At 36.6% G+C, this 22568-nt stretch overlaps 1 protein-coding gene across 1 annotated transcript in view; it reads left to right on the forward strand.

Annotated features, from left to right (window-relative positions):
* The window catches only part of PCDH11X (protocadherin 11 X-linked), a 516609-nt gene that overhangs the window by 184055 nt on the left and 309986 nt on the right, over positions 1-22568 (forward strand). The window lies entirely within an intron of this gene.

Below are 22568 nucleotides of genomic sequence, written 5' to 3' on the forward strand. Positions count from 1 at the left end.
GATTTAAAAACCAAACAAAACTTTGTTGTGAATTGCTGTGAACTAAAAAAAAAGTGTTTGGTATTTGTAATACAAGTTAGCATGAAAGGATTAAATAAATGACAGAAAACAGTCAGTGGCAAGAAGAAGAGAGAACTTGAAAGTTTTATATTTTGGATATTTCCTAAAGTAATTGTTAACTATGATAAGTAGAGGCAGATTTTATAGCACTGCAGTATACCTGCCAGGAAGTATGTAACAAACTGTTTCAATTGCTAATGCACTGATATTAACAGTGCAAGCCATGACAATTGTTCTATCAATAATTACTGAGACATGGTAAAAAATAGTGTACATTGCTTGATGTAGCCAGCCAAATGGAGGCCCAGTAATTGTCTGCTGCATCAAACTGTAAAATATAATGACTTTTGAAGGTTGAAGTTTATGAAAGCAGTTCATTATGTGTTCCAAACAATGCTTTATTTTGCTATTGTTTCTTCATTATGTGGATAGGAAGCACTGTAGCAGAAATTGGGCTCAAGGGAAACAGTGTCTACCAGTAGTTTAACCTTGTGACATTCCACTATAAAGTACAGGTTCTTCTGAAATACATAATACATGAACTTCTCTGATTGTTTAGCATTGATCAGTACTCAAGTAAATTGAGTTACTATCTTATTAGCATAAACAGCAAGGCTTTAGTGATCCTCTTCACCCTCCCATGATATATCAAGTGGCTTAGGGATTTCTGCTTCTTTAAAACTGAAAGTCAATTTAAAAAACCCCACATAGCTAGAAAGCTCTTTAACAAAGGCAGAACAGTATTTTGAAGCGGGATCCTTCTGATTGCAGATGCATCCATTTTAACTTCAGTGTTCAGGTTCCAGTATAGATTAGCTCTCAGACTTCTTGTCTTCTGTCAGCTCTATCTGTCATTACATTTTCCTCTTGCTCCATAACTGTATATATCCATTATATATAACTGTATATATACAATATATATTGTAGATTTCTGACATAACATGATTAGGCTGTGTTTCAATAGCAAAGTTAATAAAACTTCTCCCCTTTAGGACCCGGCAAAGCAGAACATTAAATACATGTGCCTTCCTCAGAGAAGAAACAATGAAAGCATGTTTTAGAAGCATGTTGTCCTTTTCTTTATAAGAACATGTGCATGCACAGGTGATACCTTTAAAAAGCTAACAGTTTGTTGTTGAAGATGTTTTCCGTTTGCCATGTTAACTTTTCATCTTGCCTTCCTTTCACCTTTCCAGTTGCAGAAAGGAAACTGGCCAAAATGGGGGGAATGTTTCTAGTGTAAAATAGACTGATTGAGTCTACTTTTATCTTCAGTTGCACATAATTATAATTGTCAGCGTTTATTTTTAACTCAGCAAAAGGTCAGGATGAAATATGATGTTGAATCAGGGGAACATGCAAGATTAAGGCTTACCATGTATTAAGAGCATTTCAACTCTGAGGGAGGCATTTCTGTCTAAATTAAAGTTTGATGTTGTGGGAACTAACTTTGATTTTATAATGTTCTGAGCCAGTCGTCCAGATTATCAAAGATAGTTTCCCTGTAAGATGGGCAGAAAACATCAGAAAGAACCCTTTCCAAGACTAACTCCTAGAGCCTTAATTGTTCAGCATCTCTGACAATTTTGAATCCCTCCTTGCTTGTCAAACACAGCCTCAGCTGTTTCAGGTGATGCTGGGATACCTAGAATTGCAGGAGCACAGGAATCATAGGGGTATGCCAGGCAGCAACCCCCCAGCTTTTGTGTCTGCTCCTTTGCACACTGATGATGCTGAAGCAAATTTTTGATAAAATTAGCTAGATTAATATCTCATAGGTAAGTGGAACTGTGGTATAGGTATATGCTATCATTTGCACATAATTTAAACGTAAAGTTTTGCATGAAAAAATATTGCCAGAATTTAAAAGACATTAAGTGTGTGTGTATATTTGACAGAAGATGTTATGTGGTATCAGATCAGGGAGTTTGGTGTCTTAATTGTTGTTTCCTTATCATTTCGGTCCTTTTCTCATTCAGTTCCTAAGTATCTTTTGGTTGTTAAATATCTTTCATTATTCTGTTCATGCACAGACACTCCAGAAGTGGAATAACCAGCAGTGAGATACTGATTTCTGGATGCACAAAACCTCCTTCATGGTTCTGTGAGATGAGCTGGTATCTGTAATTCTTTTTTGGGCTTTCTGAAGTTAACGTTCATTTAGAGTATGTGTAAATTCAAGCTGTCAACTTGGCCAACAGCAAAGCACACGACCTTGAGAAAAAATGTAAGTCTGGAAACTACTTCTTTTAGTCTGTACTCCAGAGTGAATAGAGAAACAAATAATGCCCCTTCGGGACTTAAGATTTGTCCAAAGAAGCCACATAAACAGAGCCATTAGTCTTCACTATTCTTAGTCTAGAGCTTCAGCAGCTTTCAGCTTCAGCTTGACTGTTTATCTGGGTCCTAAAAAAGGGATGTTAAGGTCCCTGAGTTTCTTGTGGATTTTCCCTGCTCTCCCTTTCGAAACATGATCTTACTGTTCTACTATTTCTGGATCACCCAGAGGATTCTATAACCATTGCAGAAGTTGTTGTAGGTGGTTAACCCCCGACAGGTACTATTAACACTTAGTTTTCCTGGGCACAAAAACCTGAGGTACTGGTCAGGAGCTGATCGCTTGTAGACTTCAGCCAGGCAGAAGCTTACTGATTGTAAGATGGTTCAGGAGAGAGTTCCCCAGGTGGGCGTGCAGCTGTAAGGAAGGGGTTGTCTGCTATGGAGGGCAGCGGCAGGCACCAGTAGACTTGGAGAGGTGGTGAGGTAAGGATGCTCTTAACTATGGAGCACTGTACAGTAATTGCTATACGCTGTAACTATACTGTGGGTGAACTTTGAGAGCTCCTTAACGGCTGGATAGACATACTGAAGGTTTTCACACCGTTTGTATACCAAGGGTACATGTTTATGCAAGCAGTGTGTGTGGCAGCGAATTCAATCTCACATCAGGCAGTGGCATTCCTACAGGAGGCAGTTGTGTGAACGTGAATTCCTACTCAGGAGAAACTTCGCTAGAGTGGTTGAATTGGCTCGCTATAGTAAGGAATTTAAACATACGTGTATGAACACTTCTGTAATTAGTGTTCACACAGATAATGATCTTTGTTGGACCGGAGTTTCAGGAGTTAAATTTCCATTCTAACACATAGAACTTTTTATTTTCCTTTCCAAATGATGAAATAGCAGTTATATTTCTCTATAATATCCTTTTCCTTTTGGATGCAATCTCTTACTTATCTGTCTGGCATCAAAATATTCTATCCACAAGTTCCATTTGTTTTGTTTGAGCCTAGCACCTCTATTTTTCACTGTCCAGCATCATGTAGTGTAATATCATGTAGTTCAAACTTCTGCCTATTATTTATTGCTCTGAATATACTGGAGTGCATTATGACACAGGATAATACCACCAATTTCTGTAATTCAGTCATTTTGACTTGGGGTGAAAGGTTAAATTACTGCTTCTATTGTTTTCAGACCTGCTGAAACATTTCAACTCTGCAAACACAATTTGTTTAGATATTTTTCTTACTTGATTTGTAAAGAAACTAAGTCAGAGCAATTTCATTGTAGCAGATGTTGCTTAGCTTAGGTTATCGGTCACCTATCTTCCTCCACTGCATTCTTGACACACTACTGAATTGAGCATGGGTAAACTTGTTGATAACACACATGGGAGATCTAGATATAATTAAAAAATAATTTCCAAAACCTTTTCCCTACAGATTTTTTTTTGACAGGCCAAAACTGTGTGTTATGTGCAAAATTCAGCTTTCCCAGGTAGATGATGTGTTTATATATGTGTTTAAATAACCATTTGTTTAGATTTTGGTCTAATAACTGGCATGTAATTAGCTGGCTGCAGCAGAAATACATTGTATTTCCTCTTAAATAGATTAATAACAGGACTCTTGTTTTCTGTCTGTGAAGTGCAAATACGTAGTCAGAATGAAGAAGAGTCAAATGCTTATGGTATTTTTACTCTGTGGAGTAAGCAGCTTCTTCACAACAGGTTAATTTCAACAGACTTAGTATGAATACACTTCAGAGTGGCAGACGCTTAGCAAGGAGAAGTTACTGATTTCATTATGTCTATGTAAATCCTATGAGATTTATAGATGAGCTCTGTCAGATGAGTCAGAAAATAAAAACAGTTATTGGGAATGTGCTAATAACAGATTACTGCCTATATGCCAATATTCTCCTCATCTGTACAGAGGAAATAATCAACCTCATTAACATAGTAAGATTTATCAGAGCAACTGACACTTTTGCAATCTGTACATGGCTCTTCATAGGAGAAGCTGAGAAATGCTGCCAAGTGTTGATTGATTAGGAGGCTCAAAAGAACTTGCTGAAGAATCATATTTTTGTTATTTGTTTACTTGAGATCTGAGGTAGCCTATTCTGTAAAACTTTTTTTTAGGAAGGTTAATATCTTATCTAGAGATTTTTCTTTTTCTATTTCTCTAGAAATATCTAGAGATTTTTACTTTACCGAAGTACTTTGACAGAGTAAATGATATGAAGTGTCTGTCAAGGTGTATCAGAACAAAATTATTCTTAGTACTTGCATTTGAAAAGAATTCTAAAACTGCAGGTGTTTTAAAATATGATTTTAAACAACTAATCATTAAACTAATTTCAGGTTCAATTCCATTTTGTGAAGGTGGATTGAAACTCTTCGCTTCTGAAGATTTTTTATCCATCAGTTTAGAGTGTAGTTTTTTTAAATATTAAACTAAATCAAGAACATATGCTTTAACAGACTGAAATCAAAATGTTTATAATTCACATTGTGCACAAGCTCCTTCCTGTTGGAATTGCTACTGACAGTGTTTCTGTCCTGCCTTTAGTAGATTGCAAGGTCTGACGTCACAGTATCTTTGCAAGTGGCCATAGGAAATATCTTCACTTTAAAAGAATTTGGCAAAAATAGTTGATCTTGGAATTCATCCTTTTTCTCCAAGTCACATAATGTGTTTTAACTTTTTTAACTGCTGCAGGCAAGAGTTAAAAAAAAGTGATTACTAACTTGGGGGGTTTGGGTGTTGGGTTTTGGGTTTGTTGCTTTTTTTTTTTTTTTTGACTGTACAAATGGAAGTAGCTTAATAGGGCCTTGTGCTTGGTAACCATCAAGATCTTACCATCTTGAAACGAATTGCCTTCCAACTGTCAAAAGTGGATTCTCAAGAAAGCGCTAATCACTTTCTGAAAAGTATGGTCATACTGCCATTATGCTTTAAAGAAAATCAGTGGGGCATTTTTCCAAAAATCTAGTGCCTGAGCAGAGCTCTGTAGGTAGATCCATCATAGCTTCTTGAACAGCTTCTATGACATTCAGATTAATTCTGCAGCAGTGCAGTAATAAGAGACTAAAATCTAAACCAGTGAGTTCCCATTTATGCTTGACATAAAGTTGCTTCCTAATCTGTGCTGAGGAGTAATGTAATCAAAGTACCCACATCAGATAACTGTGTAGAGGAAGCCACTTGCCCTTTGGCATGTATAGACTCTAAGAGGCAAATTGCCTGACTTACAGCATAACTACTGCCATTAATATTTATAAAAGGATAGAATATGCTGGTATACCATGAATCCAAAGTGTAGGAGAGCTGGGGTGTAAGAGCTGTCACTGGCCACATTTATATCTCTTTATAAAAGTAAGAGATGGAAAGAATTAATAGAACACTGAATTTGTCCTTCCAATACAGTCTACCAAAATCTAATAAGCTCAACCATTCAGCTAATTTGATTGAAGATTTTAAATAATCAAACTAAATCAAAATCATGCATTTTAAAGAGGAATCCAATCAAAGCATTCTCATTATGGCCATACGGATATACGCATCTGCATGCATCTCTGTACGTCAACTGTATACATCTAGATAGACAATCACAACTGATAGGAACACTGGCTCTAATAACCCTCAAAGAGAAATATAGAAGTTTGAAGCCTAATTAGCAGTAACGTGAGCAGAAAATTGATTGGAAGATAGATATTAGGACAAAGTTGCTCATACTAAAGAAGAAAATACACGCTAGAGAAATGCTTTCCTTCTTAGCCTTTGTTACAGCGATTGTGCGTGGTTCTTGCCAGCAAAAGGGCAATAGTTTAATTATTTTAAAATGAGAATAACTGAATTTTCAGAAGAGTTTATTTGTATTGCTGGATTGAAAGATAGATGTACAGCATATAAAAGTTTATGAAAACATAATCAAAATCTGATTCTGAGATATTTATATTTTTATGGCAACTTCCATGGCATACAACTTAACTCAATTTACCTCCGTGATTGTTAGCTAAAGGACAGTGATAAGTCTCTGAAATACCACCTGTCTCAAGAAGCTATTACTGATATTGTCAAAAAGATACTTGCCCGTTGCGTATCACCAGATGACAGTGACGTTGTAGAGGTCATATTTAAATGACTAATAATTTGTCATTTCTTACATCCTAACATTGAAGGAAAGGTTATCCCTAGCTATTTGGTATTTATCCCAAAACAAGAATTATTAATATCTCTTAGATGTTTCAAAATATTCAAGATGCATCTAGATTTTCCTCTTATATATTTGCCCTGTTCATTTACCAAATTTTGTCTTGCTGTCATTCAGATACAAAAATAATAGTCCTTTATAGTCTTAATAGTTCTTTAATGTGGCATTTTATTCAAAGTCTATGAATCTCAAGTATTATGGTTTTTAGCTTTCTTTGACTGAAAGGAGTGTTTTCAGGCTTTTATGTGTTTAATTTGTATCTGCAATTATTTATTATAGATGAGTCTCCACAGATTTAGACTATGTGATACTTCAGTTCACAGTAGAAACATGCAAACAATCTGAGCAGGTTTTGAAACACTTAATAGATTAATTTTCTTTTAATTATCTTTTTGCTTGAACTGCTGAAGTCAGCAGTCTTTCCGCAGCACATAAGGATATTTTTCAGAGAGAAATACCAATAAAAAATAAACCATCAAAACCATATTCATATCTGAAGTCCACCTTTATCTGGCAGTTTGCAAACAAATACTTTAGAGTGGAATAGAATTATTACCTTCTCTGCTGATAAATTTCTCATCAAAGCCATACAAATTAAATTCAAGTGTCTCTTCCAAAGCTTTTACTCTTCATTACTTGGACCATGTTTATTTATAGTTCTCACCTAACTTCTGCAAAAGAACATTTTCAGTATTTTTGTATTCTTAGGCCTGATTAGTACTGCATTTTCAATGGATGAGTTTTCATCAAAGTGTCTCCTATCTTTGTCTCCCTTCTTCCTTCTTAAGAAGATGCATTTTTTTTCCTGAATATGCCTACCACATCATTATATCTTTTTAAAAAGAGAATCTTCCTCATAATTGATTAGTTCAGCATTCACATAATGTAAGTATTTTAAGGAGAATGAGAATTTACTATGGCCTTGGTAAAAAAGGAAACATTTCTTTTGCTACACTTTTGACAAGAACAGTTAGTTCTGGACTGGAACTTAAAAGAGCTAGCCTAAATTTCTGACTCTTCCACAAACCTCTTTTTGGGAGCATAAACAAATAATTGAATTTTCTCTGCCTTAAGTCTCTATTTTGTTAATGGGGATATTAATACATCCCATTTTTTCTGACAGTTTTAATAGATCAAACACTCAGGACACATTTAGGTGCTGTAGTTGTGCAGATCATACATATATACACATATATAATTATTTAGAGTAAAAAACTCTAGATATGCTTCATGTGTTTCATAGACAATAATTTGGTGTTTATTGCAAGGGAAGACTGAAAAAGAATTTGAAGGATGTGAAAGATGGCATGTGGTTCTAAATGGGATTTTGATATTTTGTGCTCTGTAACCTTGCACTGGTTAATATTTTGAATTTCAGGGGTTTTTTCTAACTTTTAATTGGATGATTTTATTGATTTATTCAATATGTTAAGTAGGATGTAGGTTAAATTTGTGGTATATGTAAAGGATCTAGTCCTCCAGGTTTTCTAGGTTAAACCCAAAGATTTTAAAACCTAGCAAAATTTTATTTAATTGTAATGACCACAAAGTGTTGGCAAAGTAAATCTGTGGCCAAAACTGTTAAAATTCTGCTCTCCACTCAGTCATTAAAATCTTTGTAAAGAGCATTACTAAAAGATCTCCTAGTTCTCCTGATTAATTTCCCATAAATTGCTTGCATATAACGGAAAATATTTTGTAAGATTTCTGTAATATTTATTGGAGATGGATTCATTCAGTATCGAACATGTTTATTAATTTAGCAAGAAACCAATTACATTCAGAAAGTTCTGAATTTCACCAGTGAGTAAGAAGAGTCCTCTTAAGTGGGTCATTTGTATTCCAGTAGACAAAAATCAAAACAGGGTACTGTAACATCGATAATTATTTAAGTTTCCAATATAAATTCAGAGTCATTCTAATGGTAACTTCACCGGTAGTAGCCCTGATAGAGAAGCAGAATTTATTTATTGGCTGAAGTAGTATGTTACTTTAGCTATCAAGCAATTACTAGAGGTCGTTCTTTGTCTGCAGGGAAACATATGTTCAAATGTAAACCACCAGACATCTGTTTAGTTTACTAAACTCTGCTCTGTGTATGGAAATGTTTCTGTGCAAATGTGTGGGTATAAATGAGCCTATGTTGTGTGTATTCAGGCCAGTGTGATGATCTGAAATAATTCCTGCTGGTTTTGTGTTTCTTAATAAAGAAGTTTAAACTATGATTCATATGGTACCCCATAACTCACTGCTGAAGATTATTTCAGGCTCGCATTGCAAATATGGGAGGTGTCTCACTGAAAAATAACATTGATTTCTGATAACAAAGTAAGCCTAAATTTTCCTTGTGCAGTTTGTTCCCACTAGGCTATTTTTTTTTTTTCTTTAAACTTCTCACACTAAGCTTGCTGATAATTTTCATTATCGGAATTTCTGTATACCTGTTTTGTATGTCCCTTTTCTTTCCAGTTTGTGAGTTCAACACAAACATCTGAAACTTGTGCTTCATAATGAGCAGTGATACTATCCCCAGACTCCTGCTAAAAAACCTGACCCCTTTGAAAGACTTCCTTTAAGTCAGAGCTCTCCTCTGGTTGCCGAGGAGAGAGCTTTCTAAGGCAGGGTGATAGATCTGCTCCTCTTTTCTTCCCAAAGAATAGGATTGGTCAGTTTATAGTGTTAATGAAGGAAATCCACTTAGTGTTTTACTTCTGAAAAAGTACCCAGGTGCGCAGAATATGACATGCCTGATCCCTTCGGTACTGCATTCAGTAAATCAAACATTGTAACTTTTTGGATGCAACATTTCATGACTTTAAAAAACAAGTATTTTCCCAGCTTTATTGCATATAGGGGATGGAGGTGCCTATAGTAAAGGCTACAAGTCAGAACAACTGTCAAGAAGGAATGCTTAATAGCTGTTTCTTATAATATATGTCCAAGCCACTCCATATGTGCAGAGAATTTGATTGCCAGACAAAAAACATGCAGAACTCTTCAAATTTGAAATTAATCAGAATAATGTGATTTCTGTACATTTAATACATTTACTTTCAAGGAAATTAAATACAGCATATAATTTTATTGAAAAAGGGTTTGGTAGTGTGACAAGACAAAGCTTGTAGTACAGGTAAGTTAAGGAACTGCGATTCTTTCATTGGTTGCATGAATTTAAATAAACATCTCAAAAATGTAGTCTTGACATGCTGGAATTGATATTAAAAAGCCTACCAAAATGTTGGGATGCTTTTTAAGAACTTGCACTGCCTGAAAGATTCTCCTTACAAAAGAGGCAATCAGAAGAGGGATAATAATAATGAAAAGAAAAAAAAAAAGAAGAAAATGAACATACATTAACAAGTACCGCAAGAGAAAATGTCTTCATCAGTGTCTGTTACTCAAAATAGTAATATTTCTGTCTGCCTCAGCCCAGAGGCTTAATGAAATACTTGAAGAAAAGCTGTATTTGCCTACTGTTGAAAGAATAAAATTCGAGTAACTGATGCAACTAACTTGTCTATCTTCATCAGTCAGTTCCTTATTCCTCTGCTCCTGTGGTGTGAATGTCTCTCATAAGTCTTGGAACTATTACTGTGAGATCATTGACCCATGATTTTTATCTCACTTTAAACCCTAAGAGAAACAAAGAGCAAGACTTGTATTGAAAAGCTAAATTGGCAGTTCTTCCTGACCTGTAGACTGACCCTACCTCATTTGTCTCATTATGAAGTAGAGATACTTAACTCCATTAGGATTTTACAGCACAGTAAGTAACTTAATCACATCATGCAGAAGCACACCTTTTTATTTTCTTTTTTTTTTTTTTCCCCCCAGTAGTAAGATTAGCTGCTTTTACAGAGATAACTTCTACATGGGTAGTAACTTGTTTGTGACACAACCAAAGTCAGTTTAGCCGGAGTGAGTACTGCAGCAGGAGCAGTGCCGAGGAGGGAGGCTCAGGTAGGAAAACGAATGTTTTGTTCTTGCTTTAAATTCAAGATGAAGCTGTTTTAAAAAGAAATGTGTGTCAAAGAAGCTGGAGAAAAGTGTTAGCAAGTGGCTTCTTGTAGGCTTTTTCAGTCCCTGTGTCAGTTTATTCGTGTGTACATCTGCTGTAGGGTCATGTCAGACTGAATAAAGTTCTTAAAAGTCTCATTATTTTAACAGTTAAAGAAGTTACTTTTTGCTGTAACTGTCGTGATTTTAAAATTTTATTTTGTCAGCTACATCTTTTTAACTATTTTCGCTTAGTTAAATGCTACATTGTAGGTAGGCCAATGGCCCACATTTTAAGTTTCTAATCTCTTCTACTGCCATTAGGAGTAAATTGATTAAATAGCTAATTTGAGTCATGTTAGCAAATTATCCTGTTTGTCTAACAGTACACAGAATTAGTTGGACTGAGCATTCATATTTGGTGGGATTTGTTGTAATGCCTCCTGAAACTTAAATTTATTTGAACTTGAAATGACTCAAAAGGCTAATACCCTGACTGTAAGTTCATCTTATTAGTTGCTGGTGACTTTATAAACAGCATTAGCAAAGGTAGATTTTTCTTTGCGCTTTTGCAAACTTGAAGAGAAAAAATGAAAAAAAGAAAAAAAAAGGAATTAAATACACAGTAGCACAGGATATGCTAGTGTCAGACTTTCCTGAACGATTTAGGAGGAATTTATGGTGAATCCCAAGGACTGTCTCCCATGGTACTGTAAAGTTCTTCAGTATTTGAGACTATTGTGGTTACTTGTTATGTTTCTATATCCTCCTTAAAGTATTCTGCCTCTGTTATGAGTCACTGAAGTTCTGGAAGTAATTTTATAGTTCATACAAACCATGGAAGTTTTATAATTAGTTTCAGAGAAGAGCAAGACTGGAAACCAGCAGGTAATTAGCTAGAAAGAATGAGTCCCTGTTAGCAGCTGAAGAATTTGGTAGAGTTTCGCTTGGAAATCACATTGGCAGCTGTATGCCAGTTCTGATGCACATTATGCATCTGAAAAGGGAAACTCTGGCAAGTGATTTCCATAAAATAGCCAACTTCAGAGCCAGCTTGTTCCAGCTGGGCCGTATGGAACCAGCAGCAGTGGCAGCCTTACCCCTCTCTCCCCGTCCTTCTCAATCCATATGGAATAGGAAGAAGCCAAGCTCCAGCAGAACTGGCATGCTAATTTTGGTATCTAGCAAATCTGTGCCTAGGCGAAAGTATGCTACCTGGGGCATCGCTGTATCTTACGACCTCTTCTACAAGTTGTTGTAATGGTTCTCTGGAGATCAGTGCTTTTGAAGGGGCTGAAGTTATATGCTCGGCTTGACAAGTGCCAGCATAGGGTAACAGCCAAACAGTGCAATCACGCATTCCTCTGCCTCTTAAAAATAATGCATCATTCTGTTCCTACTGGGATATCTATGGTTTGTCATACAAGCTGCAGTTATCATTCTTATGTCAGTTATGTAATGGGTGCCATGAGAATTCTTATCCAAAAAATTGGAAGATACTGGTGTGCAACATCTAGCTCATTGAACTGTTGTGTGTGCTGGGAGGGAAATGTGAGGAAGAAGGTTCTTTATACATTATTTTAGAATCAAAATTACATGATAAGGCATAAAATTGCTACTCGGAAGTCCGAAGTTACATGATAACAGTATGAGATTTTATGAAATGAGAAAACATTTGTCTCACCTCAGATGCAACATAGTTGTGCCATGCATGTCAGATAAAGGGGTTCTACGCTCTCTTAGGCAATACTGCAAGACTGCTGTTAAGAACCAAATATGCTATTTTTGTTTCTGCTGCTTATATTTTACATTGTAGGAAACAATATTGTATCTCTTTTCTTAAGAAGCAATGCTACCTAATTAAAGAAACACATTGCTGTAATGGACAAAAGATCAGATATGTTTTTTCCAGATTTCCAATTCATCTCTTTTGCAGAAAGTAGCCTAACAGAAGAGACATTTTAAGAGTATTACTTCTTAGTGGCTGCATCTATACTTTTCCGTGTCAAGGTCTTCTGAGAAAACAGGAATTTAAATTTATCTGTATATATTTTCTGTCTGAAGGCAGCTTTTGGAGTTGGATCTAGAATGATTATGCAGATACTTCTAAAAAGAAACCTCATTTCTACCCGCTGCTATAGAGCCTGCTCAAGGATAGGATACCTGCGAGTCCATCTGTCCTTACAGAAATAATGCTGGAAAAGATGAAGGAGAACATGTGGGAGTATTTCCTAGGTGGGCCCTGGCATTGGCAACATGTGCAATTTCCAAGTAGGAATTCACACACTTGTGAAAGCATGCGGAAGAGAGGAGGGAGATTTGTTTCCTTCAGCTTAAGGGGAATCTGAAAGAGCAGATAACTTGTCAAAAAAAAAGGCAACAATGGGTTCCTAACAACTGAAGGAGTTGTTTGGAGTTAAATGGCTAATATGCTGGATTGGCATCCAAAGGTGGTTTCTAAATAAAGCTTGCTGGTTTAGGTTAATCTGCTCTGCAGTGTTGTTATTAGCCATTTTATCAATATGAGCTTTTATTTATGGTTCAGGAACCAGAATTTCTTTCTTAAGAAATCTATGGTCTGAAAATTTCAGTCAATTCTAGAAAAACTTAAAGATCAGAGAAAATTTAGTCTTCAAAAATCAGTCTAATTAGAATATCAGTAACTGCTTTTCCAGTGTAACTGCAATAAGCATCATGGGAAATTAGCAAGATAATTATGGGAATTGTTGCTCAATGAACTTGACTGCTTATTTGGCAAATAGTCCATTTGTAATGAAATGCTTTGTGCTATGTTCTACTGTTCTCTTCAAAAATACTCTCTTAGATTCTGTTTTTTATACCCAGTTCCCCAAATACTTTAGCCCATTTAAACTCTTATGTAAAGGGGAAAAAAAAAAGTGTGAAGTTTGGTTTTAAGCAAGTAAATCTGCTTGGTGGGGTACTGCCAAAGCATATGAAGATTTTGGGGTTTCTATTTTTTTTTTTTTTTTTGTGGTGAGTGCACGATCTCTTTTAACAGATTTTTAACAGAGGACTAATAAAAAATGGTGATGCATGCACATATTGCATAAAGAATCTTTTTAGTTATCATCGCTTTTTATTTATTTGCTGGTGAAAGATGGATTAGTTTAGAAATAGACATTGCAAGTACACAGACTACAATTTCAAAAAAAGTGCTTGGCAGAAATAACTCAAGACATAAGCTTTCTGTAAGAGGAAATGAAAACAAAGGATGAGATTTGGCCAAAACTTGTCCTCATATGCATCTTTTTTCTTTTCATCTTTTTTTTTCTGTAGGGCAGGCATGAGATTGTGTACAATATTGTAAACTCTGATTTTGTCATAACCAAGTAAATAAATTTTGTGTATGTTTTTCTTCTGTGTGCTTTTAGCATACTTTTGACTTTACAATTACTGTCGATAGAGTTCTTATTGCTTTCTCTCTCATACTAAGAGAAGATTAATAGCATATGTAAGAAAAAAAGAGAGGTATTGTATGAAGTTTGACTCTCAAAATAAGTCTTATAAACCATGGGCTCTGACAGAAGCATACACTTACTGTTATTGTTTTGTATTTATTTAAAAGCTGCCAGTCTGCCAGTGAGGTTGGTACCATCCCCGGAGAAGGGAAGCTTTATGCCATTGCCAAGTAGCATCTCTTTGATTAAACACATCAATTAATTCTGCTGTAATCTAACAAAATGAGGTTCTTTTGACTTTAACCTTTCTTAATGTGGCATGTCTTGTTGCAGACAAGAATGTTTTTAATTGAGGAAATAATGCTGTGCATGCCAAAGAATACTACTTTTTCTGGTAGAGATAGAGCAGACTAACCTCCTAAAATATCCCTCAGTGTGTTCTGGAGTGGATTTAGGTAGCACTGTTAGCCAATAACTTTTATTTATCACTGATAACCAGTATTGTTGCAAGAGTTGTAGGACTCAAGTTGTGCTGCTTTTGGGGCATTTAAAGACCCACAGTAAATCTGGAAGAATAGTGAGTGCTCCAGTCCAATTCTCAGTTATGTTCTACTAAGTGAAAATTTTCTTACACCTTCATCCTTGGATTATACTTTACACCTTCATCCTTAATCCTGCACCACTGACGGCAAAGAAGTCACACCAATTTACACTGGATGCCGAAGCTGTGTTATATGGCATTTCTTTCTCCATGTTGTTGAGTGCGTATGATGGACTGAATTGCTAAATGTTAGTGTGTGGTACCTGAAGTGATCTTAATGAAATGACACCGTTTCTCAGAGCTCTGGGATCCTTCACAATGTAAGATGTAATATGTACGTGCCCAGGTAACCATTGTAAATCCATAATTAAGGGACTTGAAAATACTGTGCCGTTTCCCTTTTTCATCTGTTTCTAACAGAATCCAATAATTACTTGAAAGCAGAGAGAATTAATGACTGAAACAAGTCAGCATGGAATTTATAAACCTATGCTGAAGTTACCTGATGTGGTGAGGCATTAATCACAATTTACAAGGAGGAGCAATTTTCATGTTTGCGACCTGATATAGGTCAAATTTGGGGCTTTTTGTTTGTTTGTTTTTTAAACTAGGCTTCCCTGCAGGCTAACATTGGCTCCAGAAAAGCTTAAATAATGTTTTAAATAAATATACAAGGTAATCGGTTAAATTAAAATAAATGAAATTAATTAAAACACCAAACTCAAATTCTTCAGTATTTCTGTCCATGAAGTGCTACAGTGATAAATTAAGTGAAATCCAGAGTGACAGAGAAGAATGTACCTTAAAATTGCCTTTTTCACTGTAATCTAAAGAAAGAATCAGCGAAGAAGAAAAAATGTAAAGGTATGGCAATGCTTTTAGTTTTAATTAATAGTGAATATCAGCAATATTTAATCATTCTTTAAGTATCGCAATACTCTATGGTATGCTAATATGTGCTGACTATAAAAATGTTTGTGGAGGCCCAGAAATACACAGTGCTGTGACTCCTCTCTTTTAGATTATCACGGATAGTTCACTGCTTCCATCTGAATTTGTACAAACATGCAAATCTCTGAGATGAACTAACACAGAAAAACGCTCATGGCTTCTGGTTTTGCTGGAGTGATGCTCAGGAAAAACATTTATCTGGCTTCATTTTCATTTTTTTCTCCTTGTAAAGCCACTCAAGATCCTACATTTATAAATCAGTGAACAATGTCATGTAATGAAAAGTGTGTAATCCCATCAAGTAAAATTGAGATGTTTTATAAATTGTGATGATTGGTTTATGAAGACGCCTACTGTTCCTCTACCCCCCTTTTGATTTGGGCATGATTATGCATTCTAGCTCTGAGTTTTAACCAGGAGTTCATGCTGATTATTTTTCTTTAGCCATTAACATAGGTTAAGCTCCTCGCACATGAGGCTTATTGAGGGTTTTGCCCTTCTAAATAAATGCTACAGTGCCTCCAGTTTTAGTACACACTATTTTTTAATAATCATGAAGCTCTGTGTGAAGACTTTTTCTGTAGAAGCTAAGATGTACTTTTTATGATACATACAAGGAAGATGTGCCAGCAAGAGAGACCGAGTTGCCTGTTCCTTTTTTATATTGTATCTGCAGTAAAAGGCCGTACCCAAATTTGGAGTGAAAAGTCTGAGTCTTTAAATTGCTAGAGAATGGGATCTGGTTTAGACTGAGTAAGAAAGGCTCTTTATTTCTCCTGGAACTGACAAAATAATGAGTTAAGTGCTGATAGTGCACTGACTTGGCAGGCAGGTGGTACAAATATAGTATGCTGAAAAATAATTCACTTACAGCCTTGGACATTAACTATAGACTATTCTGTTAAGAGGCACGGTTAGCTGGTGGGATTCTCCTTTGTGTCTTAGCCCAGAGGCCAAAATGTGATTTTTGTGTGTGTGAGGAAATGAGTATATAGCTTGAGCAGATTTGGGCCTGTATATACAGATTAGAAGCCAGGTACAAAATAGAAAAAAGTGTTGTTTTTTTAATTTCTTCTTTTTTTCCCCCTCTCATTTTTATCTTTGCATTTTCTATTTTATTTCAAATTGATTAAGCCTGTCATGTTGAAGGTCCTCAGCTGCTCTGTAGTAATAGGACCACAGGGCTCAATCCAGCAAAATGCTGCGCACTCCGAACCCAGTGCAATAAAGCACGTAAGTGCATACTTACAATTATGAATGTGATTGGTTGCAGTGGGGATTTCCATTTAACTGCATGCTTGATTTCTTTCTGGGTTTGAGGGAAAAACAGTGTAGCATCTTCTAGGGATAAGCTCATGTTAAGAATACATTTATTTAATTGTTACTCTTGATGTAGTTTTGGGGTTCTACCCGCAGAAGTCATTGCTGTTTGATGTTGAGTGAACATGGCTCATCTAATGAATACTTGAAATACTTTTATGCCAGGTTAATCCATTTCTCATTAGCCTTCTTTAGTTTTTGTTTAAATTTCTCTAAGTTGGCACAGGTTTTTCGGTAGCCTAATAGGATGCATGATGATCTTGTAATCCTTTGTTACATAAAATTGAACTAATTTGGTCAAATGAGCATAAGAATTGAAAAATTTGATGGTATAAGCAGAGGTTCAATTAAGTAAGTCAGGTTGCTGCTTCTCCTACTCTGTTGTTCATATGATCATTGCATGAGCAGTATCCAAACGTGTAATGACTGCTTTTAAAAATTAATGACCAATCTGGGAGATCAACTCTTCATCTTCTCTTGGATTTAGGATTCCCAGTGGGTCCTTATAGGAGAAGGAACATTTCCCTGTTTGCCCTTTGAGGGAATGCAGATAGACTTAGTCCCCAATGCCTAGTATATGATTTAGCAAGGCACATAATTACAAACCATCACCAGTAAGATGTCATAACTCAAGTGCTGTAAACACTGAGAAAGCAGGCTTTAGTGTGTTGTAAATTGAGTACCTAGAATTGGTGACTGTGAGATCTGTAGCAATCATAACACGTGTGGGATATTCTGTCCAAAGAAAAGCAAAAATTTGTGAAACATAGCAGAGGCAATAGCGCTGAGATTAGCAGTAAGGATAACTTTATTAATTCTTCTTAAGAATTGTCTCAGTGCTAATTCCAGAGTAGAAAAAATGCATCCAAGGTTTTTTGTTTACCTGCTATTGGAAATAGCAAGGAATTTCTGATGGTATCAAAATTCCTGTGTAGTACAACCAACCTCAGTACCCAAAACCAAGTAAACTCTAACCAAACGTAAAGCAATTAAAGGTCCCCTCTATCTTACTGTGAGGTTAAAACAGTGAAATGCTGGGAAAGACAATCCAGTTTTAACTTTGTCACAGGAAGAGTTAGTCCATAAGCCTGGACTTTTCCGTTATACCATCTTGATTTTCTGTTAGTTTGCAGAGCATCACATGCAACTTCCACAAGCCTGCAATTGAATTCTCCTCAACTATTGCAAAATGGCTGAAATGTCTCTGAATTGCTGCCTGATTTTTGATTAAAATGGTATTAGGGAGAAGTACTGTCCTTTTCATAACTTTGAGGAAAAATTGGACATTTGACCTTGTATTTACTGAAGACAATAGCCAGCTAGCTGCTTCTACCTTTCAGGCGCACTTGACATCTCGGGGCTTTTTATACGCTTTCCTGGAGGCATTGGCACTTTCATTTTGCTTGATTTAGAGTAACAGAAATGTTTTGATTAAAAGAACCAGCCAAAGCTAACTTCAGTGTTTACCCTGAAGCATGATCCCTATGAACACATGGGGTTTATTCATCCAACCATTACAGAAAATGTTTTTTAAAAAATTACTCTTACATTCACTGATTTCATTGTAAATGAAGGCCCACAGCCTTCCCTGTGGGCCTGCCATTACAAAGAAAGGTATAGATTGAAGAAGAGCGGAAAACTTGTACGTCTAACTCAAACATGTCAAGCGTTCACTTCTTTGCTGAAGAAGAATAATGCATTTAATTAGACTATCATTGTGACAAATTGGTTGTGATGAGGCCGTCTATCTCAGGAGAGTGATGCTAATCTTTCTTGTAGTTTAAAGGCTCTCCTGTGTTGGCATAAGATAGATAACTAATCTTTTTGGGGCCATGGGAAAACAAGAAATTCCTCCTATTAGAAATGAGTGGATACTTCAATTGCCTTATATATGTTTTTTTTTAAATGAGGAGTAGTTTTGAGGACATAACAGTTTTAAAAGACTAGATCCCATTAATGCCTTTAGCACTGCAGAACTCAACTTGTGAGTGCCTAACTCATTAAAACCTCTGCCCCTCTAATGGAATGCTAAACCTACAGTTTAAGTCTCCTGTACAGGAAGGAGAGAGTTACCCACCTGAGGAAGCCGGTCCTGAAAGTTACTGACTAAAGGACCACTTTGAACGAGCTGAAAGGAATCACAGAGCAGTGTGGCAAATGCTTTGCAACTGGCACGCCTTCTGAGCCGCGGAGTGCAGGTGTTGCTGCTTTTGCTCTGCAAAACCAAGAATCCTCCCTTAAGAAAAGGCACTGACATTTCTTTCTCAGTATTCTCAGAATCACAGAATCACAGAATTGTATAGGTTGGAAAAGACCTTTAAGATCATCGAGTCCAACCGTAAACCCAACACTACCAAGACCACCACTACACCATGTCCCTAAGCACCTCATCCAAATGTCTTTTAAATACTTCCAGGGACGGCGACTCCACCACTTCCCTGGGCAGCCTGTTCCAATGCTTGATAACCCTTTCAGTGAAGTAAAATTTCCTAATACCGAGTCTAAACCTCCCCTGGCACAACTTGAGGCCATTTCCTCTTGTCCTATCACTTGTTACCTGGGAGAAGAGGTAATTCAGCATGCCTGTTTCATTTCAGAGTGTGGCTTGCGCTGCATCACCTCCAAAAATTGAGCAAAGTGACAATTAGCAAAATCTTCACTAATTTTTGTAATCACATTTTCTACTACAGGCCTTGGCGTAAAGAGAAGTAAAGTATTATTCTGCTGTACTTGAAGAAAATTTTGAATGCTTGGTTTATCCTGACAGGAGCGGTCCTTAAGGATCCTGTGAAGTTCAGTAAAAATAAACAGTACTGCCAAGACTGTTGTAGATAATGCCAAATTGATACAGTTCATCATAAAAGGCAGAAGATCAAACAGGTCATCAGCCTTGGGTGAAACACATACACACTGTCCCGTCCCCCCCCCCGCCATCTTGTTTCCTAAACTTTTGACCATTTTGTTAGTCTCTGGTCTGTCTCTGTCTTCTGCTCCTCCTGAGGCCTCCCTGGAGCTGAGTAAAGTCACGGTCTTTTGTCTTTCACATGCAGCTTTGTTAGTATTTCCAAAAAGAATTGGTAGTTTTGAGCCTTTGTGTTGTAGGTAATCATAACTTAAATTTTAGGCAGCTATATTAATTCTTTTTCACTGAATTTATGTAGTTTTCAAAAAATTTTGTGTCAATTCCTTACTGTCCTGTGGTATGTCTGCCCATAGCAAGGTTCTCTGGGCAGGCAGCTGCGTAACATCAACTAGGAGATTGAAACAGTAGAAGCATGTCAAAGTTGGCATTGACTATTAGGTGTTAACGTAGGCTAGGCTGTTCATCTGAAGTGGCCAAAATATACTAGAAATAGACTGGGGGTGGAGAAACAGCTTGTTGCTAGCTCCTTGGAAAGGCATCCCTGGACTTACTCTTCAAGGCAGTCCAAATGGCACCCAGCCAGTGGGTGCCTTTCATTTATTTATTACAAGCACAAGATGCAAACACCTGTATGGTACAGCTGGGGCGCGTGAAGACGAGTATACTTTGCCAGAATGTTAATTAGCTCTTGTAAGTAGCTAAACTCTATTAAACTGACAACCAAAAAGCATTAAAGGTCATGGGGGACTGTTGGATGTGTGGTAATTATTTCCTACTGTTACATACTGAAGTGTCAGCTGTACCTATAGAAATCAGTGAGATTATGTTTCTAGAAAGAGCTGTTCCCCCTCTTCCTGCAGGTTTACCCTCAATAACATTATAACAAAGAATCTGCAAGGACTTTCACATTTTTACAAGGTGAATATATATTGAATTAACTCTCTTATCCCAACCAGTTAAAAATTAGTCTTATAAAAACTGACGTTTATATTGATGAACAATTAATCAGATGAGTAGTCCTGTTGAATAAAGGCTTAAAGCAATAGACCTGTTGGGAAAATCGTTACGTATCTAGACAGTTGATATCACAGAAGGAATCTATGTATTTATTTTTACTGTAATTGAAATAGACCCCAAGACATGGTGAAGATAAGAATGCTTATGTGAGCTGATCTTTATATAGCCACTTAAATATCATGTGATTTGTTCCTATATTAAGTTGCAAATGTGGAGGCTCAAGTGCAAATCTTCCACACTGTTGGCCCTTCCAGTGAGCTGCTGGGACAGATAAGCAATTGCAGCTGCCGTACGCTTGGAGGATCACTGATTAACCTCGCCTGGGTTGTACGTAACAGAAACCGTGTCATCTTGCTTCAACCTATGTTTGTTAAATATAGCGTCTGGTAAAATAAAAAGGAAAAGAGTGAGTGTGTATGTGAAAATAATCAGCTTGAAACACCTTGTTATTCAGACTGAAGGATAGCTGTTTTCTCCCAAAGATCAGATTCAGGGGCTTGAATAGCCCTGCTGGCTGCCTCACACAATGCTATCATTACTTCTAGCAGCAAATGAAGCATATGTGCCTATGAGATAACTTTAAGAAAATTCCATTTTCCAACTGTAGTTTCAGAAATCATGATGTGTTTATATGTAATATGTTAAAAGGAATTCTGCTGTATCATTTCTTAGGATGTATTGTTTCCCCCAATACATGCTGGGATTTTGTACACTCACAAACTGAGCTCATTTGCTGGAGTCAGAGTTTAGTTGATATTCCAGAGTATGTAAACATCTGCTTAATGAGGTCTGATTACTACGATACTATTTAAATGACTGAACTTTGGCAACAATTTTTATGCTGTGGTATATCTTGATATTAATCTAGTTCTGTCTGAAGGCACACTTCAATTTTTCTAGGAGGTAGAATAATTATCTAAAAAAAGTCGTCTCTCTTCCCTCTGCCCTTCCCCTTTCCCAGATCTCTAGCCTTCCTGCTGTGTCCAAGCAGGAGAAGCAAATGCAAATGTTAACAGAAAGCTATGAAGCATGTTTTAAAGGAAACACTGGGAAAACAAATGTTTACTCAGAGACCAATCTGTAACTTAAGATGTATTTCATAAAAAAAATTGTAATTGAGAGGATGCCTATGAAAAAATTTTCATTGCAGAAGGAACGTTACCATCAAAGAGTAAAGAAACGGGAGCCATACTAGCAATAATGTAATGCGTGTAGCAAGTGGGGAAACATGACGGAGTTTTGCAAAAGCTAAAAAACCAAGAACAACAAAAAAATCCACCCTAAAAAACCAAAGCAGATATGCTTTTGGGACTTGCTCCAAGAGGTGAACCAAAATAGACTTTGGCAGTTGCAAAGAGCTCTTCTCCCTTTCTCCTACATACTGCAAATGTGACGTTTGTGTATGGTATTCGCTGGTAACTGCCCTTATTCTTCCCTTATTCTCATATTCCCTGATAAAGTGTCAGTGCCATTTCTGGCTATGCTGGTTTCTATCTCAGCTCATGGCATAGTCTACTTGACTCCATTCAGGTGAGATGGCTACTTATCTGTCCTACCACAAAAGCACAGCAGATGACATGGTCTAGTTTCCAGTATGTATGAAGTGAATTGTAATGCTTCCCTGGGAGTTACCCATATTTGCAGGTAGACCCTGTGAATATCCATAAACCCCTGGCCATAATGTCCTGCTGCAGATGTGAATGACTGTGCAGCAGAGGACTGCTTTTTCTTCGGTCTCTGCACAGTTCTTTCTGTGACACAGTTTGAGATTCCTTTAAATGATTTTTTTCCCAGTAAACTGCAATACTTGCCTTAAGAGAGGACAATAAAGGAAGATGTGCAGAACTGTGATCCTAAATATTTAAAGCAGTTTCATGATGTCTTGTCTATTTATTTCAAT

This window comes from Ciconia boyciana, chromosome 12 (assembly GCF_034638445.1).
Source record: "Ciconia boyciana chromosome 12, ASM3463844v1, whole genome shotgun sequence".
Lineage (NCBI taxonomy): Eukaryota > Metazoa > Chordata > Aves > Ciconiiformes > Ciconiidae > Ciconia > Ciconia boyciana.